Here is a 24,561-nt window from a genome sequence, read left to right as displayed (position 1 = left end):
GAAAAAACCCCCAAAATGTAGAAAAACAGGCGCGACGGCCTTACTCTTCTGCACGTGAGGTACGTAGTAGCCGGTAGACGGTAGCGACACGCCGACACCAGGATAAAGCCAGGCGCGAGCCGCGCTGCTACGCGTGCGGCGGTGCGGGCGCGGCGAACCCAGGTGTGCGGCCGTGCGCTGCGCGGGGCGACAAGAAAAACACCGGACGCCGCTAGAGCTTACTCTACTTTTCTGTGGAGCCGGCGGACGCGATCCACACAAAATAATTGGCTGCCTGGATTTCGGCCTGGGACGACAGGGATTATCCGCCGACGGGTTCTAGACGTTACGCGAAGCGCAACCGGACATGCCTATCCACCAACTCACGAAACTACGGGAGAAAACCAACTCAAATCGCTGCCAATCAGACACGGGCAAACTCAACATCCGCTTGAACATCGCCGTGACATGGATGCAGCTATTTAAACCAGGGATCGCTGCCCTCGTTCCCTCCAAAACCGCAAAGGACGATTGAAACCTGACACGGCACGCGCGTACGACGTTGCATTGCAATTTCGCGTCACGCAAGCAGGAGGTAGTCGATCTAGTCCGATTAGTTGCCGATGTCGCCGACGACCATGTCCCTGACCACGACGAGCCGCCTGCCCATCTGCGGGGCTCAGGACGTGTCCAAGTCCAAGCAGGCGCCTCCACAGAAGCGTGCGCCTCCAGCTGCCAAGGTCGCGCCTCCTTCGTCGTCGTCATCAGACACCGCCGGTTTCAGCAGGAGGAGGCTGCTGCAGTCCGCGGGGCTGGGTTTCGGGCTCGGTCTCGCCGTGAGAGACCCAGCGCGGGCGCGTGCCGAGCCGGCGCTGGCGCCGGAGGAGGTGACGTCGAACCGGATGTCCTACTCGCGGTTCCTGGATTACCTCAACGCCGGCGCGGTGCGGAAGGTGGACTTCTTCGAGAACGGCACGGTGGCCGTCGTCGAGCTGGACGACCCGGCGCTGGCCGCGTCGAGGGTGCACCGGGTGCGGGTGCAGCTCCCGGGCCTCCCCGCCGAGCTGGTGCGCAAGCTGCGGGACAGGGGCGTCGACTTCGCGGCGCACCCCGTGGAGCCCAACCTCGGGCTCATGTTCCTCGACCTCCTCCTCAATTTCGGCTTCCCGCTCCTCTTCATCGCCTCGCTGATCTGGAGGTCGGTCACCATGAACAACCCCGGCGCCGGCGGCGGGGGGCCCAGCCTCCCGTTCGGGCTCGGCAAGTCCAAGGCCAAGTTCCAGATGGAGCCCAACACCGGGATCACGTTCGACGACGTCGCCGGCGTGGACGAGGCCAAGCAGGACTTCCAGGAGATCGTGCAGTTCCTCAGGTCGCCGGAGAAGTTCACGGCGGTGGGGGCCAGGATCCCCAAGGGCGTGCTGATGGTGGGCCCGCCGGGCACGGGGAAGACGCTGCTGGCCAAGGCCATCGCGGGGGAGGCCGGGGTGCCTTTCTTCTCGCTGTCCGGCTCCGAGTTCATCGAGATGTTCGTCGGCGTGGGCGCGTCGCGGGTGCGGGACCTCTTCAACAAGGCCAAGGCCAACGCGCCGTGCCTCGTCTTCATCGACGAGATCGACGCCGTGGGCCGCCAGCGCGGCACGGGCATCGGCGGGGGCAACGACGAGCGGGAGCAGACGCTGAACCAGCTGCTGACGGAGATGGACGGCTTCAGCGGAGACAGCGGCGTCATCGTCATCGCGGCCACGAACCGGCCGGAGATCCTCGACGCCGCTCTGCTCCGCCCGGGCCGCTTTGACCGGCAGGTCAGCGTCGGGCTCCCCGACGTCCGCGGGCGGGAGGAGATCCTCAGGGTGCACAGCTCCAACAAGAAGCTGGACCCCGACGTGTCGCTCGGCGTCGTGGCCATGCGCACGCCCGGGTTCAGCGGCGCCGACCTTGCCAACCTTATGAATGAGGCTGCCATCCTTGCCGGCCGCCGCGGCAAGGACCGCATCAGTGTCAAGGAGATCGATGACTCCATCGACCGCATCGTCGCCGGCCTCGAGGGCACCACCATGACCGACGGCAAGAGCAAGCTGCTTGTCGCCTACCACGAGATCGGCCACGCCGTCTGCGCGTAAGTATTATTACTAATCGACCTTCCTTCCTCTTTAATTTGTTCCAAGCTAATGTTCCTTTGCCCTGACCATGATCAAGCCAAGTACACTGACTGCGCGACTGATTGATGCAGGACGCTGACTCCGGGGCACGACGCGGTGCAGAAGGTGACGCTGATCCCACGGGGGCAGGCGCGAGGGCTGACGTGGTTCCTGCCGGGAGAGGACCCGACTCTGGTGTCCAAGCAGCAGATCTTCGCGCGCATCGTGGGCGGGCTCGGCGGGCGCGCCGCCGAGGAGGTGATCTTCGGGGAGCGCGAGGTGACGACGGGCGCGGCGGGCGACCTGCAGCAGGTGACGCAGGTGGCGCGGCAGATGGTGACCACGTTCGGGATGTCGGAGATCGGGCCGTGGGCGCTCATGGAGCCGGCCGCGCAGAGCGGCGACGTCGTGCTGCGGATGATGGCCCGGAACTCCATGTCCGAGAAGCTCGCCGCGGACATCGACAGCGCCGTGAAGCACATCGTCGACCAGGCGTACGAGGTCGCCAAGGAGCATGTCAGGAGGAACCGCGCGGCCATCGACCCTGGTGGACGTGCTCATGGAGAAGGAGACGCTCACCGGCGACGAGTTCAGGGCGATCTTGTCGGAGCACGTCGACATTGGCAAGGAGCAGAGGGAAACAGCGGCCCGGACAGAGCTGGTCACCGATTGAACCTTGAGAAGACTAGTACGTACACTGAAGTGCAGCATAGCGTAGTGCAAATATGCAATAGTAATGTTGTACTTAGACACTTGATAGTATCAGTACTGCACATAGTATAAACACTTTTCACGCAACAAGAACGAAACACATGAATTTCCGCATGATTCGGGGATTACATTGATCGATCGAGCATAACAGGAGATAATGTATATAGGATAAGCTGAAATCCCGTCATGAGGCTTGCAAAAGGACCCCAACATATAACTTGATTTGGATCAGTACTTGTGGATTCTTGGTGCCTCCCCTCCTTTGAGAGCCAAGAGCCGTCTCTTCTTGTAGTTGGCCTTGAAGCAGGCCTGCCTGAGCCTCTTGGTCTTCTCATCCAGCTGCACATACGGCCTCTGCTCCAGGAGCTGCTTCTCCTGCTGCAGCATCTCCACCACCGCCCTCAGCTGCTCCTCGTCGACCGCCTTGCCCGCCTCCTGCAGGACCTGCACCGCAACCCACCAGTCTCACAAATTCCCATCACGGATTGATTGAATTATGCAAACTTCTATTCTATCTGATCTGACGCAGAGCATTGTGAATGTGAAACTGGGGGGATGGAGGACAGGAGGAGAGACATAGGGAAGCGAAACCTGGACATTCTTGATGAGGGACTGCAAGCTCTTCATCTTGCCATGTGGCCACCTAGGGATGCCCAGTTGGCCAGTTCCCTGCACCTCTTCTTGAGGAGGGTGAGGCCGACGTTGAGCTCCCGCGCCGCCTGCATGATCGGCATGTAGAAGGGGTGTGTTTGTTCCATGGACTAAAGTATTTTGGACTAAACAGCCAAATATTTGGACTAAAATGGACTAAAGTTCTTTAATCCACAAAACTAGACTAAAATAGACTAAAATGTGTTGGGAACATCCGTATCCCTCATTTATCGTTCTCTCTCTCCCAGGGTAAAAGAGTGGATAAAAAGATCTTTCTTCCATATTATTTAATGACTTTAGTTCATTTTAGTTTAAAAAACCAAACACCACCCTAATTTCATGAACTAAAGCTTTAGTACATGCGGCCCCGAAGTACTGCGACACCAGCTCGAACGTCAGGACCGGCTCCTCTGACGATCTCACTTGCTGGCCTGCTGCTCTGACGACGACCTTGGTGTTCGAGGACACTTTCTTCTCCTCCTCGGTGTAGCAAAGCAGCGGCAGCCTCTCGTTGCCTTCCTCCTCTACCTTATTGCCAGACTGCTCCATGTCATCCCAATGCCTCAGCACATCATCCTCAAAGATGGCGTCGAGCTCACCTGCATGCGTCTCAAAGAACAAGACATCGAGTTCGGAAGAAGGTCTCATCGATCTTGCACCTGAAATCCTGAATCCACAACTCCATACAGGAAAAAAGAAGCATACCTTGCAGAATGTTGCTGGATGTAATGGTCGAGCACGATGGGTGGAAGTGCAAGCTTGGTAAGGAGAGGCCGGAGAGGAGCGCTTCCTCTTCAAGCAGGTGGCTATCAGGCCAAACACCTGTCCAGTAAGGCCACAAGCTTCTGCCAATGCAAACAAGAATTTTTTTTGATATTAGCACACTGACATTCTGTACCAAGAACATGGCTAAAAACTGAGGAGTACGAAGAAGAAGCAACTGTTAGATACTTTGGAATCACTAGCAGTAGAATCTAGATGGGTGAACTCTTTTAATTTGTGTAAAAGGCAGTAGAACATGAACATGGAGAAAAGAAGAAGAAGAGATGTGTCGAGGTACAGACCATCAGTGGGCACCGTCGAGGAGGATCCGGCCATCTCGTTCGGTCGGTGAAGCTCTGCGCACGGGCAGCGATGGTTGGGGAAGAGTTGGTGAAGTCCGGTGATGCAGTGGCGGTGCAGTGAGTCCGACGGTGAAGACGATGGAGGCTTTCCGTCGCTGGCTGCGCTCCCCTCGTGATCGGGTTAGGGTTTGTACAGTGGGGACTGCACCTCGGCGGTCAACCTCGTACCATGAGCCGCCAGCTCCCACCACTTTATACAGCGTAGTGCGACGGGGGCCCATCAACCATGTAGAGTTATGCGCCCCCGATCAGGACGCGTGACCAAGGCCCAATAGGCCGTTGGTCTTATTGGCTGGGAGATCATTCCAACATTCTCCCCCTTGATCTCACACTATTACATTTATCTTTAAACTTTAAACTTCAAACATTTTCTCTTTTCTTATTTCTTCACAGATGATGCATAGAGCATGTTTCATCGTCACGGTCAATCGCCGATAGATTTAACAGATACAATGCACGTCTCTGATCTGAAATAGATACTTTAACTTTTGGGCCCTTTATAATCCAGGAATCACAGGCTTTCCTTTAAACCCATGCCAGCTACATGTTCTCTGAACACGTTGGGTGGTAAGCCTTTTATAAGCGGATCCACGAGCATCTTTTCGGTACTTATATGCTCAAGACTTATCAGTTGATCCCGGACTCTATCCTTCACAACATAATACTTTATGTCAATGTGTTTGGCAGCACCACTTGACCTATTGTTGTGAGCATACTGTACTGCTGGATTATTATCGTAGTATAACTTCAGTGGTCTATTAATGTCGTCAACCACTTTTAAACCGGGTATAAACTTCTTTAGCCAGTTCATCTGTCCTGATGCCTTATAACATGCTACAAACTCAGCATATATTGTGGACGATGTAGTGACAGTTTGCTTTGAGCTTTTCCATGAAATAGCTCCTCCTGCGAGAGTGAATACATATCCTGACGTGAATTTTCTATCATCTCCCGCATAATCAAAATCCGAGTACCCCACCAATTGGAGAGATTCTGATCTTCTATATGTCAACATGAGGCCTTTCGTACTTTGCAAATATCGCAAGACTTTCTTTACGAATTTCAGTATTCCATTCCTAGATTACTCTGAAATCTGCCAAGCAACCCGGTAACAAAAGCTAAGTCAGGGCGTGTACATACTTGAGCATACTGTAAGCTTTCGACAGCTGAAGCATATGGAACCACTTTCATTTGATCGAGCTCATACTGGTTCCTGGGGCATTAAAAATCCCCATATCTGTCGCCCTTGACTATAGGAGCAGGCGATGGACTACATTTATGCATACTGAATTTCTTTAATACTTTTTCTATGTATGCCTTTCGTGACAGTCCTAATACCCCTTTCTTCTATCTCGGTGAATTTCTATGCCCAAAACATATGATGCTTCACCAAGGTCTTTCATGTCAAACTTTGAGGACAAAAACTTCTTTGTCTCCTGCAGCAGACTCACATCACTACTAGCAAGTAGAATGTCATCCACATACAGAACGAGAAAAATAAATCTCCCATTCTTAAACTTTGCATAAATGCAATTATCCTCAACATTTTCTTTAAACCCAAAATTCTTTATTGTTCTGTCAAACTTCAAGTTCCACTGTCTTAAAGCTTACTTCAATCCATAAATGGATTTCTTTAGGCGGCAATCCATTCTTTCCTTTCCTTCTACAATAAAACCTTTTGGTTGTGCCATGTAAACATTTTCTCTAAATCTCCATTTAGGAATGTTGTCTTTACGTCCATCTGATGTAATTCTAAATCATAATATGCCACTAATGCCATTATAATTCTGAGGGAATCCTTACATGAGACTGGAGAAAATGTCTCATTGTAATCTATCCCCTCTCTTTGTGTAAAACCTTTCGCCATAAGTCGTGCTTTAAACCTTTCTATATTCCCTCTGGAGTCATATTTTATTTTATAGACCCATTTACAGTCTACTGTTTTGGCTCCTTTAGGAATTATTCTAAATCCCAAACACCATTGGAACTCATAGATTCCATTTCATCTTTCATAGCTTTCAACCACTTTGATGAGTGTTCGCTTCTCATGGCTTCTTCATACGAGGTGGGATCACCCTCCATATAAAACTCTTCAGTATTATAGATTTCATAATCATTAGAAATAGTTGATCTTCTAACTCTTTGAGATCTTCTAAGGGCCTCTACATTTGGCACATTTTCTGTTTGAGGCTGTTGTTGCTCCCCCTCATGTGTGGCAATAGGTTCTGTAGGATTCTGAACCATGGGTTCCTCATCCTCATTCGTTGTTGCCATAGGAGGAATAACAACAGGTGCTGGCACCTACAACATCTTGCATTGTAGGTGTAGCAGCAGCAGGTAGCTCAAAAAATGGCTCCTGAACCATCGGAGTGGGTGCATACACCCGTTTCTCCTCAAGATCAATTTCTCGAGCTACCATGCTCCCCCTCATCACTGCATCTTCTAAGAAAACAGCGTGTCTCATTTCTACAAACTTTGTATGTCTGTCTGGACAGTAGAAACGAAAACCTTTTGACTTTTTAGGGTAGCCAATGAAATGGCAACTCACTGTTTTGGGATCTAATTTCCCAATGTTTGGGTTAAATACTTTAGCCTTAGCAGGGCTCCCCCACACACATAAGTGGTTTAGTGAGGGTACTCTTCCTGTCCACAACTCATGTGGTGTTTTGGGCACCGATTTACTTGGTACTCTATTTAAAATATGAATGGACAGTTTTTAACGCCTCCATCCACAAACTCAATGGTAAGGTGGAGTAACTTATCATACTGCGCACCATATCCATCAGGGTATGGTTACGTCCTTTCAGCTACTCCATTCTGCTGAGGTTCGTCCCGGTGTTGAATACTGGGCGACTATACCATTCTCCTGTAAGAACCTTGCAAAAGGTCCAGGAACTTAGTCATATGGGGTATGCTGACCGTAGTACTCCCCCCCACGGTCAGACCTGACTATCTTAATCTTTAAATCATGCTGATTTTCAACTTCTGCCTTAAATATTTTGAATTTATCCAACGCTTCTGTTCTTTCTTTAATTGGATAAATATAGCCAAAACGAGAGTAATCGTCTATGAATGTTATGAATGAATCATAACCATCCACGCTTTTCACAGGAAAAGGACCACATATGTCTGTGTAAATTATCTCTAAAATTCTGTGCTTCGTTTGGCATCATTTTTAATTTTCTTTACATACTTTCCTTTAATACATTTTATACATTGCTCTAAGTCAGAGAACTCCAGTGGAGGAAGAATTTTATTCTTAACTAGTTTTTCTATTCTCTCCCTCGAAATATGGCCTAAACGACAGTGCCATAATTTCGACGATACATTAGGAGTTCTCTTTTGTTTTCTGTTTGCATTGTTCGATGATGATACTTTCTCATTCACACCACATACGGAATTCACATTTTCACGAAGTGATAACAAATAAAGCTCATCTTATCGGAAGACAAGACCAATACATCTATTATTAAACAATATCTGACATTTGCCATTTCTAAAATAACAATCATAACCATCATGGTCCAACTTTGAAACACTAATCAAGTTTCTTTGCAAAGAAGGTACATAAAGAACATCTCTAAGAAAAAGTATAAAGCCATCAGCAAGCTCTAGCGGAAGATCGCCAACGACCTCAACATCTGCTTGTACTCCATTTGCGACTTTAATGAAACTTTCGCTTCTTTGCAAAGTTCTCATCGAACGGAATCCCTATAAAGAATTAGCAACATGAATAGTTACACCTAAATCAATCCACCAAATAGATTTTGAAAACATGACATACAAGGATTCATTTACGAATGTAATAATGTTCTTACCTTTTTTTCATAATCATCTTTAGGAAATCGGAACAATTTTACTTGTAATGTCCCCTTCCCTTACAATGAAGACATTGATCTTTATCCACTGAGAATTGCTTGTTCTGAGACTGTTGTATGGGACCCTTTCCAGGTGACTCGGAGGAAGAGCTGTTATTATTGTTCTTTTTCTTATTATCTTTTAGGTAGTTGATAGTACCACCCTGTGAAACTTTTATTTTTTCCTCCTCCTGCACACACATGGCTATGAGCTTTTCTAAATCCCATTTCTCGGGCTGTAAGTTGTAATTAACAACAAAAGTGTCAAATTCTTTTGGCAAAGAAGCAAAAATAAAATAAATAAGAAACTCATCCTTAAGAGCCAAATCCATTGGTTTGAGCTTAGATGCCAAATTGCTCATTCTCAGTATGTGCTCTCTAATGTCACTGCCGCCACCAGAGTACCTTTCTGTCACCAGCTGTTTGATCAGCTAGGTTGCATATGTCTTTGAAGAGCCAATGAACTGACTCTTTATTCTTTCTAGGTACTCTGTGACCGCGTCACAGTCTGGAATTGAGCCCACTATTGCATGCTCAATTGTATTCTTTATCACAGCCAAATATTTCTTAATGGCTGTGATCCACTTTCTATGTTCAAGGTCAAAAGACATCTTTATGGGAGCAAAGTCCCGCTCTCTGTTCTGCCATGCAGCATCAGTCTCATCAGTCTCCCTCACCGGTGCCTCAGGTTCTTTGGGACACAGTGTGGTGACTACCCAGTCCACCTCAGCCAAGATGAAGGCCAAGTCGATATTTTTCTTCCATTCAATGTAGTTATCCCCTTTGAGAGTTGGGATATCTTTGATATGCCATCAAGGAGTATCCTTCTGAAAACACAATTTCTCTTTAAAGTGAGAACATAATATAATTACAACAATTGCATGTCTTAGTTTCAACGTTGATCAAAATTAAAACATACAACTGTTTTATACATTAAATCTACATCACCGTTGGGCAGAAATAGAAATAATGCATAATATCATTATAATATTGCTATTAACAACGTAGGTCAGAAAATAACAATATAATAATCAACCGAAAAAATATCCATTTTTCAAAATTAAATTCTCCCGTTGGTTTGAATTTAATAATGAAATAACAACTTTTTATATGCAGTGGAAACATTAATCAATAATATCATAATGATTTTCAGAAGCATTTAAACTGTACATATACACTCTCTGTAAAATATATCGTGTTGGTTCAATATTGTACAGAGATATATCAGCAAAACTTTACAAAATTCATTCAAGTGCTTCTGAAAATAAACTTAAATGAAAACTGTTACTATTTCATTTGAGCCGTAGGCCAACGAAGTGGTCCAGTTGCCAAAACCAGCCCGCGGCCAGGCTTACCATCGCGCGCGCGCCGCTTCCTGGCCTTAACCTGGGGCTGGGCCGCGCAAAACCCCTTTGGGCCGATTTTACCCGCAAGTCCAGCGAGCGGCGGAGAGATCTTGTCCGTCCGGTTCGATCCGACGGTCCAGCGTTCGTTTCGGGAGATCAAAAACCCCCTTTCGCCGGCCGTCCGCCCTGAACCCTAGTTCATTTTCCCGTCGCCACTCTTCCAGCCGAAAACACGGCAGCGGTGCGGCGGGTTTTCGATGGAGGCCGGCGTCCAGACCTCGCCGGAGGTCCTGCCCGGCTCCTCCTTGCCCTCTTTTCACTCTCTGGCTTTTCTTTCTCAGGCACACCGAGCCAAAACTGCGGCGGCCACGACCGGAGGAGACGACGGCGCCGCCGCGCGCGCTCGCCCATGGCTGAGCGCGGCGCCGTCGAACGGCCTCTCGACGATGCCCTGAGCCCTGTCGCCGATGTCGGCGTCCCGACGACGAGCGGCAGATCGCTGATCTGTCCCACGCGGCGACCATGCGCCGGCGGTGGTGACAGGAAGGGAGATCCCAGGTAGGAAAAACCCTTGCCAAACCGTCCTTTTCTTTCATTCATTTCTTGATTTCGGGATGAAATTAGGGTTATGGTTCGATTTGCTTTTCTTTCCCCGATCCAGATCCACATACTAGACAGGCGTCTGATACCTTTGTTAGATACTTTGGAATCACTAGCAGTAGAATCTAGATGGGTGAACTCTTTTAATTTGTGTAAAAGGCAGTAGAACATGAACATGGAGAAAAGGAGAAGAAGAGTTGGTGAAGTCCGGTGATGCAGTGGCGGTGCAATGAGGCCGACGGTGAAGACGATGGGGGCTTCCCGTCGCTGGCTGCGCTCCCCTCGTGATCGGGTTAGGGTTTGTACAGTGGGGACTGCAGCTCGGCAGTCAACCTCGTACCATGAGCCGCCGGCTCCCACCACTTTATATAGCGCAGTGCGACGGGGGCCCATAAACCATGTAGGGTTGTGCGCCCCCGATTAGGGTGCGTGACCAAGGCCTAATAGACCGTTGAGCTTATTGGCTGGGAGATCATTCAACAGCAATGAGTTTACGGTTTACCTCTCTTCAATCTTGGCCTCCATGGTTCCGGGAGATGCTGGAACGGAGTTGAGGCCAGCAATATAGGGAGTGGAGAAGATGGAAGGCAAATGCGGCTCTTTTAAACCCTGGGATCATTGGGTTAATGGAAACGGCTTAAAAACCACGCGAGGAATTAATGCAAAGCGTGGCTAATGGATTGGTAATTGCCGAGCATGCCATAGGGGTTTGTGCATTAGAGAGCATGCATAGTGGTCAATCAAAGCCTTTCGGCTAGATTCAGTTCAAGATTTGTTTCTACTTGCACCAAGGAATGCAGGAGTACTACCTACTAATCTTCGCCGTCTATCCATGGCATTTTTTTTCCATTGGGAAATTAGTAGCATGGAGTATATGACTCAATGAGAAATTTCTAGCACACTTTTGAAGAAAATTTTATTCTATAGTTTCTCTTTGCCTATAGAACTTTTCTTTTACACCTTTGAATGGATTACTTGTATTCAATCAAAATGCAACTTTCTTGGATGTAGATGGGACGATGGCATATATTTGGGTTAAGGCTAAGGTTTTTACTTTAGTCATAAATTTATGAACTGATCATTACAGCAATAATTATCATGGATAGGCAATTATGTATCCATTCAAGAGGGGGGGTTGAGAGATTACTTGAGCAGTTGAGTTGGCTCATCTCCATGTAAAAGGGTGAGAGATTACTTGAGCAGTTGTGTTGGCTCATCTCCATGTAATTTCAACCGTTGGATTTTAGATAATTCAAGCTGTAGGCAAATACTCCACTTGACAGCCACATCACTGTTATGGAAATCTGTATGAGTTTAGTTTTTCACACAATCAGCAGTGCCCTCATAGATCTTCAATTTTATCAAATATAATAATAAAATATTTGTGTTTTCATTACCAAAGAAAGGTGCAAACATTACAAGAGAGACATGTACAGGCCAAGAAGAACGGAAGAAAGAGCTTGTTTCTACACCGCAAAACCTCTTATCTCCTCCAAATACAACAATTTCACATAGCCGTCTAGCTCCAATCTCGACATGACCTATAAAAACATTCTAGCACTGAAAAATCTCCTGGGTAAGGGGATGCGAGGTATCCCCTGAGATGAAGACATGCACCATGTCGTGCAGATCAATCCAGCTGTACCCTGGATGCTTGTGAATCCCTAGCCGTTCCATGTCTTCTCTAACCACAGATGCACTTCCCCACCTCCCCTCATGGGCATGTAAGTTGTGCATCAAAACATATGGAGCAGAACTCTCAGGATCAATCTTGGATAATGCATTGGCAGCCACCTCAGCCAGCGCTTCATTCTTTTTAGCAGTGCAGGCTCCCAGGAATGCCCCCCACACAGCTCGGTCTGGAGCAATTGGCATGCTCTTGATCACCTCCAATGCGTCCTCAAGCTGGCCATGTCGTCCTATGAGATTGACAAGCGCAGCATAGTGCTCAACCCTAGGAGCGAGGCCATACTCATGAACCATGGTATGAAAAAACACCCGTCCTTCGGAGACAAGGCCAGAATTTCCACATGCACTCAGGAGAGAAATAAAAGTTATGTGAGTTGGCATAACCTTGGCACTCCTCATCTCCTCAAACAGGCGCAATGCTTCTGTAGCATTACCATGGTGCTCATAACCTCCTATCAGTGCATTCCAAGAAACTAAATCTTTTTGTGTATGCATCTGGCTGAAGATGGCCTTTGCACTGGTTAGTTCACCACATCTGGAATACATTGTCATAAGTGCATTGTTGGTTGCCATATCTGGCAGAAATGATTTTTCAATAAGTTGGTGGAGCTGAGCCCCAAGGCGCAACATGGCAAGTGACGCACATGCTGCTAGAACTGAAGAGAAAGTGTGATGATCAGGCCTCTCACCAACTTCTAGCATCATTTGGAATAGCTTGATTGTACCATCATAATCCTCATTTAGCTCATAACCCGATATCATTGTATTCCACGTGATGGTGCTCCGCTCTGGCATCCTATCAAAGAATCCCTGAGCATGTTCCACATCCCCTTTTTGTGTAAACCCTCGTATCATCAAATTCCAGGTCACTGCATCAGGGTCTGGCACTTCCCAAAACAGCTTCTCTGCCTCCACCATATCTGAGACTTGAGTGTACCCTGCTATCATAGTGTTCCATGGCACCAAGTCCTTATATGGCATCTCATCAAACAATGCCCTAGCTGAGCAAACATCTCCAGTTCTGATATAGCACATCATCATCGAGTTCCATGACACAACATTCCTCTCAAACACCCTCCTCTTATGCCCCTTGTGATGGCTCTGTGTTTTTGGAATCAAAGAAAATAACCTCCTTGCATCAGTTACCCTCCCTGTTTGTCCATATGCAGCAATAAGGGTGTTGAAAGCATCAACAGCCTTGTCCATGTCCATCACCCTCAGGCGCATTGTAAGCAGCTCATCAGCCTCGTGCAACCAGCCATTCCTGATAAAACCGGAGACCATTGCAGACAGTGACGCAGAGTCCTTGATAGGCATTGCCTCGAACACATTGAGTGCCTTCCTCATTTGGCCAACAGCAGAGAACCCCGTGACCATGGTATTCCAAGAAGCCGAATTCCTATGTGGCATCTGATCAAACAGCCTCTGGGCTTCCTCCATGAGCCCGCGGCGTGTGTAGGCGCCGAGAAGTGTGCTCCACGAGACGGCATCGCGCTGAGGCATTTCGTCGAACAGACGGTGCGCGGCGCCGAGGTGATCGGGTTGCAGCGATCGATCGTACGCGGCAAGGAGCGTGTTCCAAGAGATGACGTCTCGCACTGGCATGGCGTCGAAGAAGGAGCGCGCAGCTCTCACGTCGCTGCGGCGGCAGAGCGCCGCGAGGAGCGAGTTCCATGTGACCACGGAGCGGGCAGGAAGCGCGTCGAAAAGGCGGCGGGCGGCAGAGAAGCGGCCGCGGCGGAGGAGCTCCACAAGAGAGCGGTTGTGCTGGCGGACAAGGCCGTCGGCGTGGTACATTGCCACGGCGACGTCCGGTGCGGCCGGGGCGCCGGCATGGCGGTGAACGACGGCCGCCGGGAGCCGAGGCGGCCATCTTCGCATCAGGTATAGACCGTTCGCGTGTGGCGCAACGCGGCAACCACACTTCGGCCCAAGCGGCCCATATGCTGAGATTTTTTTCCCCTTTTTCTTTCCTTTCACCAATTGTACTAAAGTATCACTTCTGCTAATTCTAAAAAAAAATCACTTCTGCTCTGTTGTACACTTGTACAGTACTTATATGTTGGTGTTTTTTTTCTGTTATTTGAAAAATATTTCTTCTATAAACATAACCTCTATTTTGTATATAAAAATAATTATTTATACTCTCGCGTAATGATACTCAGACAACACTCCTTGATTCCCATGAAAAAGCAATTTTGAGCATAATTTAGTGGATCTAAAGTTAGAGAGTTTTTAGAGGTAGATATCTATCACTCATCTTGAGGAGGATTGTCGTACTGTATTGTCTACATATGTATAAACCGGATGCTATAGCGTAACTTTACTCTTCCAGAATGTTTCCCAAACTCTCTCAAAGATCATTATGCCTAAATATTCAAAAGTAGTTATGAGGACTATTCCAGGAAATAGGTTAATGCCAGTGTTGGCTAGCAGAGGCGGAGAGAGAGCGGGGCAAACACCCTAGTTCGCAATTTTTCCCTTATATCTCCTCTAATTACTCTATTACACTAATTAAGATATCTTTTGTACCTAAATAGGAGATCCCCATTAGGGATTTCTCAGTAATTTCGTGAAGTCACGTCATTCAAAGGGTCCCACAACTAACTAACCTCTAAGTCACGCAGTGTAGTCAAAGCGTCTCCGCGTTCACGGCTCTTGCAACTATTGTTTTTTCAATTCCAATCCAAAAACTGATAGTTACACGGTGAAATGAATCGTTGTTCTAAGTGCTGGCCTCCTTCCACTAACTAGAGGTGGGATTTGGGCCGGGCCGGGCCGCACTAACTAGAGGTGGGATTTGGGCCGGGCCGGGCCGGCACGGCCCGGCCATATCGTGCTTCATGCCGTTTCGGGTCGTGTCCACTAGGCTCGCGAGGCACGTCGAGCCGTGCCGATACAGCACGGTAAATTTTTTCTTCGGCCCAAGCACGGCCCGTGGTACGTCGGCACACCTTCAGGTCGTGCCGGCGCAAGCACGGTCCTCAAAATGTTTCTGCTAGTTTTTCTTTTCCGCTCGTGGTATAAAAAATATATCTTATGTATACTATTTTCATGGAAGTTTTAACGATTTCCATAATCTATTCAATAATTAGATAGAGACAGTATAATAAATACTAGAAAATTGCATTACAGAGTTGTAGATGTACCTATGTGTCATTTTCGTGCCGGCCCAAATACGATCCAAAATGCGGATCGGGCCATGTAGCCCGCCATGCCAAAATTATAAGCACAACACGGTCGTCGTATTTGTGTCGTGCGAGGCACGACCCAAAATATTCCGTGTCGTGTCGTGCTTCGAGCTGTGCTAAAAGACCGTGCCATAACCACCCTCAAATGGCACGGCCAAGTCCCGGCTCTATACCACTAACTACCCATGAGTTGTCATCCTTTTAAACTTGGGTTATTTGAATTGGTACTATTATAATTCTCAGAACTTTGAGATGTACCATTAAAATTCATCTATTTTGAGATTTACCATTATAATTCATCATTTCACTGAGTTTCACCATTTTTTACGTCTTTCAGCTGCTTGGGCCCACTAGCAGTCGTATGTGCACTGTTCTCTTTTCTGTATGGACGATTTTGCCCCCGTCCAAAATTGAAAGAGCCTTGCGCTGCGCCCGTGGCCCTATCTCTCAGTCCCTTCTCCTCCTCGCGCTCACTCTGTCTGTTACTCTCTCGTCCTCCCGACACGGCGACGACGACGAAACCCTAACCCTAGCCGCCGGCGTCCTGGAGCTCGCGCCCACGCCCGAGTCAACTGCCGCCGCCAGCCAACTCCACTGCCGCCCGTGCCCGAGCTGTCCTCCCGGATCCCGGATGATTGGAGCCTCTCCAGCGACCTCACGATGGTGTTCCATTGAGCGCAATGGCTGACCCCGCGGACATGGAGCACGGCGAGGAGAGGTATGGATCTCCAGCCTTCAATCTCTTGAGTCTGAGTAGCGATGCGAGTAGGTCGAGGAATTGCATTGACCCTAGTGTATTTATTTGCGAATTGTTTGTTTGCTGCTAGGGTTCGGTTGTTCTCCTTAGAGATTAAAGTTGAAGGTTTCTGTACTACAGACAGTAATGGTAGGAAAGTTTACACGAAGGGTAGTGTGATTAAATGGGATGTGGAGGTAGGATCGTTCACTTTTGAGTTGCTGATGCAAAGCTTAACCAATCAGTTCAAATGGTCCCCTACCCAGAGTCCTTGTGTGTGGTTCTTTGACAAAAGGATGTGTGAAGACGTCAGACTAGTTAATGACTTCCAGCTGAATGATGTGTTTGAAATGTATAAGGATCAGATGCATTGCCAACTTGTTGTAGGAGTTTTTGAAAGAAAAGTTGCAGATGTTGATGAGTTTGCTACCCTAGAGTCTCTTTGTGTGATTCCTCCTGTTGAGCATGAGAATACTAGTCCAGATCCTAATAGGCATGAGAATCCTATTCCAGATCCTGCTGAGCAGCCTAATCCTTCTATTAGCCCTGCTACCAAGCCTACTATTGAGCCAGATGAAGGACCAGAGTATCCTTTAGAGCCTGAACTAGATCCTGATAGGGAGCCAGACATGTTTGATAATGAGGAGGAGTATGCGGGTGTCGATGATGAGGGAATGTACATGCCAGTACCTCCTCATCAGTACACTAACAATGCACATGCTGCTAATAGTTCTCACCCACAACCATGCGCTAATGCTGATGCAAATGATTGTGGTGCTGCTGAAGGAGGTGTTCCTCTTGAGGCAGAGATTGATGATGCAGATCCACAGGAGGTCCATGTGATTCATGATCTAGAAAACCCCAAGATTGTGAAAGGAGGGCTCTTTCCTGATATTGTTGTATTCAGGAAGGCAATTAGGCATCATGCAGTGAAGACAAGCTTTGAGTTTGTTGGTCTGCAAACTGACCACACTGGATTTATTGCCAAGTGTAAAGCAGAGGGATGTCCTTGGCGTATACATGCTTCTAGAAATTCTTATGGCAAGACAATAGAGGTAAATTTGGCATTACTGTTGGAGTTGTTTGTTTATTAAATTTGTTATTTATACAACTAATGTCCTATTGCATTTGTTTGTGTAGATCAAAAGGCTACCTTTTGAACACAACTGTCCTACCACAAAACTCAGAGAAGGGAAGATGGCCACCCAAGGTTGGTGTGCAGATAGGTTGGTAGACTGGCTGAAGAAGAATCCAACCAAAGGTGCAACTGACTGCATGGACAAATTGGAGGGTGACTATGGCATTAAGTTGAAATACTCCAAGGCATGGTCAGGTATGAAGGTAGCTTTAGAGTAGATCCATGGTAAATATGAGGAGAGTTTTTAGTTGCTTTTTAATTGGGGTGCTCAAATTGAGAAAGTATCCCCTGTTAGCTTAGTAGAGATAGAGTTAGAGAAGATTGGCACCAAAAATAGATTCAAGAGGATGTTTGTTGCTCTTAGACCATGTGTGGATGGATTCTTATCTGGTTGCAGACCTTTTATTGGGGTAGATGCTTCCTGTTTGCATGGTAAATACAGGGGTTAGTTAGCTTCAGCTACTGGTGTCGATGGACACAATTGGTTGTACCATATAGCTTATGCAATTCTCGAGTCAGAAACTGAAGATAATTGGAAATTGTTTCTGCAGCAGCTGCATAAGGTTGTAGGAGATGTTCTAAATCTGGTTATATGTACAGATGCATGTAAAGGACTAGAGACTACAGTGGGGTCTGTCTTCCCACAAGCTGAAAACAGGGAGTGCATGAGGCATTTGTATCAGAATTTTTTGAAGTATTCTGGTGAGGTGTTCACTGATCACTTGTACCCTGCAGCTAGAAGCTACACACAAGGGCTGTTTCAGTAGCACATGAAGAATTTTTTTTTGAGTTTGCACCTGAAGCCATTGAGTACCTTGAGGAGCACCACAACAGGATCTGGTACAGGTGTGCATTTTCAGAAAACAGCAAGTGTGACTACTTGACAAATAATGTTTCAGAGAGCTTCAATGTACAAATAAAGAAGTTCAAAGGTCTGCTACTGCATGAATTGCTAGGCAGTGGACAGATGATATACTCCCAAATGTGATGAAGGAGCTCAACTTGATCAGCAATAACCTCAAAGTGGTCAAGGTATCAGTTAGTGATGTTGATATTGCAGAAGTGACCATCTTGGATGAGTGGAACAATCAGAAAAGACAAACAGTTGACTTGCAGAACCATAAATGCTCCTGTAGGGAGTGGCAGTTGACAGGGAAGCCCTACAAACATGCTTTGGCATGGATCTTGTCCAACAGAGGGGTGAAAATTAAAGATTTTGTCCATGAGTATTACTCAGTGGCTAGGTTCAAGGCAACCTATGAGGACAGAATTGAACCTATCCTAGATAGGTCGCAATGGCCTGTTGTGGAACTTGGATTCAAAGTGTATCCACCATTGTTAGGCAGAGGAGTAGGAAGATCAAAGGTTCAAAGGCATAGAGGTTGCTTGGAGAAAAGGGCATCCAAAAAGAAGGTCAAATGTAGGAGATGTGGAGATTTTGGCCACTTTTCAAAAACTTGCAAACATGCAGAGATTGGAGAAGATGGTGAGAGAGCTCCACCAAGGAACAAGGCTAACAAAAGGTATGTTTCTATGCACTAAATCTGTCTCATTGTTTTTTACTTCACAATATGTAATGTCACCTTTAAAATGTAGGAAATAAGCTCCAATAGATGCAGCTGGTCCCTCCCAAGGCAAGAAACAGAAAGTTTAGAAGAAGAAGAAGGGCACACCAAAGAAGAAGAAGACACCCATCAAGAAGAAGCTCAAAAAGGCAACAACCGACCCACCTACTACTGTTGTTAGTAGCCTTAGGAGGCTAGTCTATGAAGACTAGAGATTGTCAGCAGCTTATGATATGCTTTGTAATAAAAAGAGAACTTGTATGCTGCTACTAGTATGCTTTTGTAAGATCAGCAGTTGAACCTTGTTGTAGTTTATGATATGCTTTTGTGTAACATTGTAGTTGGATTCCTGGAACCTTGTAGTTAGAATGCTGGAACATTGTATGGTTGTGAACCTGGTATGTTGTTATGTCGATTTAAGTGGTTGTGAACCTATAAAGTCTTGGATTCCTGTTGTGTTGTAGTTAGAATGCTTTGATGATGCTATTTGATCATTATCTATTGAACTGGGAGACAACAGTCAAAAGATGTCCAAAATGCATTATTTCTAGGCCTGAGCCTAGTTCAGTGGATGGCTATGTAGCAAAATCCTCACATGCTAGCAACTGCTGCCCCTGCTGTACAGTCGTAGTACTTGACCTCTAATGAACTAGGTATGCAGGATGGGATAGGCAGTGCTAGTGAAGATCCAACAAAAAGATTGAGTATGCAGGCCCAACATATTGGCTTACCTAATTTACAGGCTGGTTCCAAAGTGGACCACCCTGCAATTACCTCATTAGCTCAACACCAGCAGCAGCCTCACCATGTATTGCAACAATAGCAGGTCCAACCACTGCCATTCACTTGTAGCAGCAACAAGAACAACTCCAACGACAACAATCACAGCCACAACAATAGTTGAAAGCTACTGCATGTCTTCAGTCATCGGACCAGCGCAAGCTGAAAGAGCAACAGTCACCTACCCAGCGTGCAGGGTTACCAAGTCTAACAACGATGGGTTCTTTGCAGCAATCACAATTAACTTAGACTCCATAGTTGCAACAAACAATAGAATACCAGTAGGCACTCCTACAAAGTCAACAACCCCAACTACAACAGCTATCACAATCAGAACTGTAGCTGCAACTGCTTCAAAAGATTCAACAACAAAATCTGCTATCTCAACTGAACCCACAACATTAGTCCCAACTGATCCAACAATTGTCTCAGTAAAGCTAGGAAATTCTCTAGCAACAAGTTCTTCAATATCAGTTGGGTGGTCCTAATGCCATGGGCCTGCTCAAACCAGTTAGAATACAAGATGTCAATTGATTCAACAGAACACATTTCATTTCAATTCAATTCCAGGATAACATACATACACACAGTCACACATTAGCTAACCCATGCTTAAATTAGCTGACTAACACACATTCTAGCTGTTCACTTCCACATAACAGCAACAACAAATGCACCAATCAGGACACCTACAAAGCCAAAAAAACTAGCGATACAATTGAACAATCAAGCACAATATGACATTTCTTCGTGTCCAGCTCAGGCTTTGGCTCAGCAGGTTGGACCTTCAGTTTCCACAAATCAGCTACAACACTATCCACAGTTTGCTTCAACTCTTGCAATTCTTCCTTCAACTCGGCATAACAGTCAGCTGATGTCTCCTTACTAGTCTGCAACCAACATTCCTTTGCTTCCAAGGCCTAAATCTGCAACTCAGAGCAGATGAAGCCACATGTAGTATGATCACCCTGCACACAAAAACACATCAATCAGAGTAGCATCAAGAGACATAGTGAGGTAAAAAATGTCAAGAATCCTAACCTTAATGTTGTATGGGCACATGAGAAACCACTAATCCTTTGTCGTCGGCTGCTTGCTCTAGATCTAGACCAAAGGAACATGGCAATAAGGGCACTGCCTTCTACTGCTGGCCATCGCGCTCGAGCCCATTGAAGGTACCTTCATTGGGCTTCTAGTGCACTGCCCGGCCATGGCTTCAAAACCTAGGCACAACCATGGAGTAGAGCCTACAGACCAAGAGATGGGGCCACGAGAGGACAGCTAGGGCACGGGCAGTAGTGTAGTTGGGCGGTAGCGGCAGCTGACTCAGGCACGGGCGTGGGCTCCAGGACGCCGGTGGCTAGGGTTAGGGTTCTGCCATCGTCGCCACATTGGGAGGACGAGAGAGTGAGAGACAGAGTGAGAGCGAGGAGGAGAAGGGACTGAGAGATAGGGCCATGGGCGCAGCGTAGGGCTCTTTCAACTTTGGACAAGGGCAAAATCATCCATACAAAAAAGAGAACAATGCGCATACGACTGCCAGTGGGCCCAAGCAGCTAGAAAACATAAAAATGGCGAAACTCAGTGAAATAATGAATTATAATGGTAAATCTCAAAATTGATGAATTTTAATGGTACATCTCAAAGTTCTGAGAATTGTAATGGTACTAATCCAAATAACCCTTTAAACTTAAACCAACACTGCAAAAGCGGTTGTGGCAACAACTCGAGTAGCGGGCATGCATCAGTACCCGATGCACCTAAATCGTAGCCAGATTTGTCACGCCACCAATGCCGCATGGAGAGCCACTCAAGGATTGGGCCCATTTGGCTAGAGAAGAAGCCGATTTCAAGTGGTCGAGGCTCGATCGGGGTGGAGGGAGTGCTGTGCACTGAAGGGAGGAAGCGTTGACGCTGGACGAGCATAGGAAGGCATTAGCCGCAGTAGCAAGAAGGGAGAGAGCATGGGCGCTAGATTCGAATAGAGGGCCCACCATGTCCTCTAGATCAAGTTGGCAGGGAGCGGACACTGGTGACTATTGTCTGTTCGAACCATCTTCTCATGACATGGACATGAAGCTTGAAGCAGCAACGGCGCTAGCACCTCCCTCCTATGTCAGCTTGGCTCACTTCGCTCCTCCACCCTATGTTGCCCTCTGCATTTGTCCCCCGTGGTGCGTGGTACATGGATGCGTGTGTGCCGCCTCTCCGCATCTGGCTCCCTGCTCCATGGTCAGCCAAGGAGCTCGTAGACGATGGATCCACGTATGCCCTCCTCCCTCATAGTTCCTATGGAATTTTTGCCATTATTCCTAGAGACACCCGTCCAGCTGCCGATCTTAGTTTGGCAATTACACATTTGCTACATGAACATTTCTCGCCTTATTTTTGCCACTTTTGGCGTCATGATAGTCTAGATCAACCTACCAGCATGGATCGGCCAGGGAAAAAGACATTGGTGCCCCTAGCGTTTTATCCTATCGCTCGGGCCCCCCTCACTCAATTCATCCCATTCATTCCCCCTCCCGTTGTCTCCCTTCTTTCCCGTTGTCATCCCACTCCACAATGACTTCGATAGTATATGTATCACCAGTGTCTTCTGCATTAGGCCCAGCAGAAGAAGCATCCAAATTAGTGACACCAGACCTAGGAGGAATACTAGTGTTGCTAACCTTAGATGCCACTGAACTATCATTTCTCTCATATCCATCTTTGGCAACAACCTCCACAGCAATGTAAGCCACCCTTTCATCCCATTTGTCCTTCATCATTACCTACCATTGATCATCCCTTCTAATTTTCCATTCAAAGCGAGCATTAGATTAGTGTCCAAAACCCAAATTGATAATGTTTGGCTAAGTCCCCAGATAATCTTTGTAGCAACATCATCATAAAACTAAGCTAGACTGCACCCAATGCTCCTATACAGCCACAACTCATGCTCTTTCTTAGTCATTTCTACCAGCCCACCATACTTAACATCATCGGTATACTTAGCAACCTTAAAAACTACTCTAAACTCATTGCCAGGTTCAATCCTGGCATGAGTGTAAACATTCTACAGTTAGACATATATCTAGCCTAGCAATAATAGGACTTACCAAGGGGGGCAGCCGACAGGATTGAAAGGTCCTAATATGGCTAGACTGGGGGTGAATAGCCTAATAAAAACTCTACAAAATCACTAGAACAAATTGTTAGTACGCTAAACGACGAAATGCAATTTTGCTCTAGCTCTACAAGTGTTGCAAGTCACCTATCCAAACAATTCTAGTTGCTATGATCACTAGGCACACAACAAGAGCTAAGTCACTACTCACTAAGAGCTCTTAACAAAACTACACTAAAGAGATCCACTAGGTGAAACTAAACAAGCAAGCAAGCTCTCAAAACTAGCTACACAACTAAACAAAGTAAATGTAAAGGAGTGAGTAGAAAGGTTATACTGCCATGTAGAGGAATGAACCAATCACAATATGAATGCCAAATCAATCACCGGGAGAATTCCAATCACAATGGACACCAAGATTTTTTCTCCCGAGGTTCACGTGCTTGCCGGCACGCTAGTCCCTGCTGTGTCGACCAACACTTGGTAGTTTGCGCGGCTAATAGGTGTTTCACAAACCTAGGTCCAACAAATGGACACCGCAAGAACCTACCCACAAGTGGGGTAACTCAATGGCACGAGAAATTTACTAGAGTTACCTTTGGTGCTCCACCAGAGAAGGTATAAGACCCCTCACAATCACCGGGAGATGGCCACAAACAAACACCAACTTGTGCCAATCCTCCTCTGCTGCCCCAAGCCGTCTAGGTGGCGACAACCACCAAGAGTAACAAAAAATCTACAGCCAGAACGATCCCCAAGTGCCACTAGATGCAATCACTCAAGCAAATGCACTAGGAATCTCTCCCAATCTCACTATGATGATGAATCATTGATGGAGATAAGTGGGAGGTGTTTGCTTAGGCTCACAAGGATGTATCACAGGTGAAAATGTCCAAGAGAGTGAGCCCAAAGCGCCCCAAGTCTATTTATAGAGGTCCAAGACCTCCACTAGCCGTTACTTGCTCGAGGTCGACCGGGCCCTAGAACTGGATCCAAGGTCCAGACCATCTACAAGGCGGGTCCAGATCTCGGATTTGCGCCACCTGTCCCTCCTTTGAATCTCACGCGTCAGATCTCAATGGTCACTTGATCAACGCCAACAGCTTCACCTCCGAACCGGACCCACTCCAACACAGCTGGACCCACTCGCTACTAGGGTCCGGATGGATCCAGTAAGCATCCAGAGCACCAAAATGGCTCCAAACCCGATCCGCTCGCAGCATCCGAACCATGCACAATGCGGGACCGTGTAACACTCTCGGTGTTACACCCTAAACAACATTCTAAATCATGTCATGAGCATCATGTTTATGTGACATTGCAAGTGATAAAGAGTGTAGATGAATTGCTTGTAACCTAAAATTTTTGATAAAAGTGTTAAAGGAAAGTTGAGCCAATAGTTCATGTTGTATCAAGTGAGGTTCAAAACCAATTTTTATTGGGCAAAAACATTATAAAACATATTTGTGTCACTTAAATAAAGTTTAAAGGACAAACTTTGTAGATAACAATGCAACTCTTGCTGTAGAAAAATAAAATTGCTGGCTAGTATTTTTAGTAGCTTGGAAATTGAAGTTGAAATAAAAATCAGCCCTAGACTTAGCAAATTTCCTAAGTCTGAAAATAGAATGGCTGTGCCATGTTGGGGAATTAATTCTAAAAAACATAGCTAAAGGCCAGTGCTATGTTATTGCTTCTAATGGTAGTCGAATGTACCCTCTTTGGTATGGTCTAGGTGGTTGTGACTCAATCAAGTTGGTTTAGTCGTGGTTGATGCTTTAAAATTCATGCACGTGAACGGCCTTGGGCTGTCTAGCCGGGGGCTACAATCACCGCCTCTTCCATAGCTCGGCATCGTGCGTGTTGCTGAGGCCAGGCTGGCTAGGCCTGCTCCTGGCTTGGCCATGGCTGGGCATGGCCGTCCACGGTTGGTCGCTTGCCCTG

General features: G+C 47.0%; 3 pseudogenes; 1 reads left to right on the top strand and 2 right to left on the bottom strand.

Annotated features, from left to right (window-relative positions):
* The first annotated feature begins 486 nt into the window (after nt 1-486).
* Nucleotides 487-3,183, top strand: LOC136527619 (ATP-dependent zinc metalloprotease FTSH 6, chloroplastic-like; annotated as a pseudogene).
* LOC136525857 (protein RKD1-like) lies at nt 3,060-4,031 on the bottom strand (annotated as a pseudogene).
* Nucleotides 4,032-11,796: 7,765 nt separating this feature from the next.
* On the bottom strand, nt 11,797-13,970 carry LOC136529685 (pentatricopeptide repeat-containing protein At1g62260, mitochondrial-like; annotated as a pseudogene).
* Nucleotides 13,971-24,561: the final 10,591 nt, after the last annotated feature.

This window comes from Miscanthus floridulus, chromosome 19 (genome assembly GCF_019320115.1).
Source record: "Miscanthus floridulus cultivar M001 chromosome 19, ASM1932011v1, whole genome shotgun sequence".
NCBI lineage: Eukaryota > Viridiplantae > Streptophyta > Magnoliopsida > Poales > Poaceae > Miscanthus > Miscanthus floridulus.
Note: the sequence above shows the minus strand (reverse complement) of the source record. Positions and strands in the feature narration are given on the sequence as shown.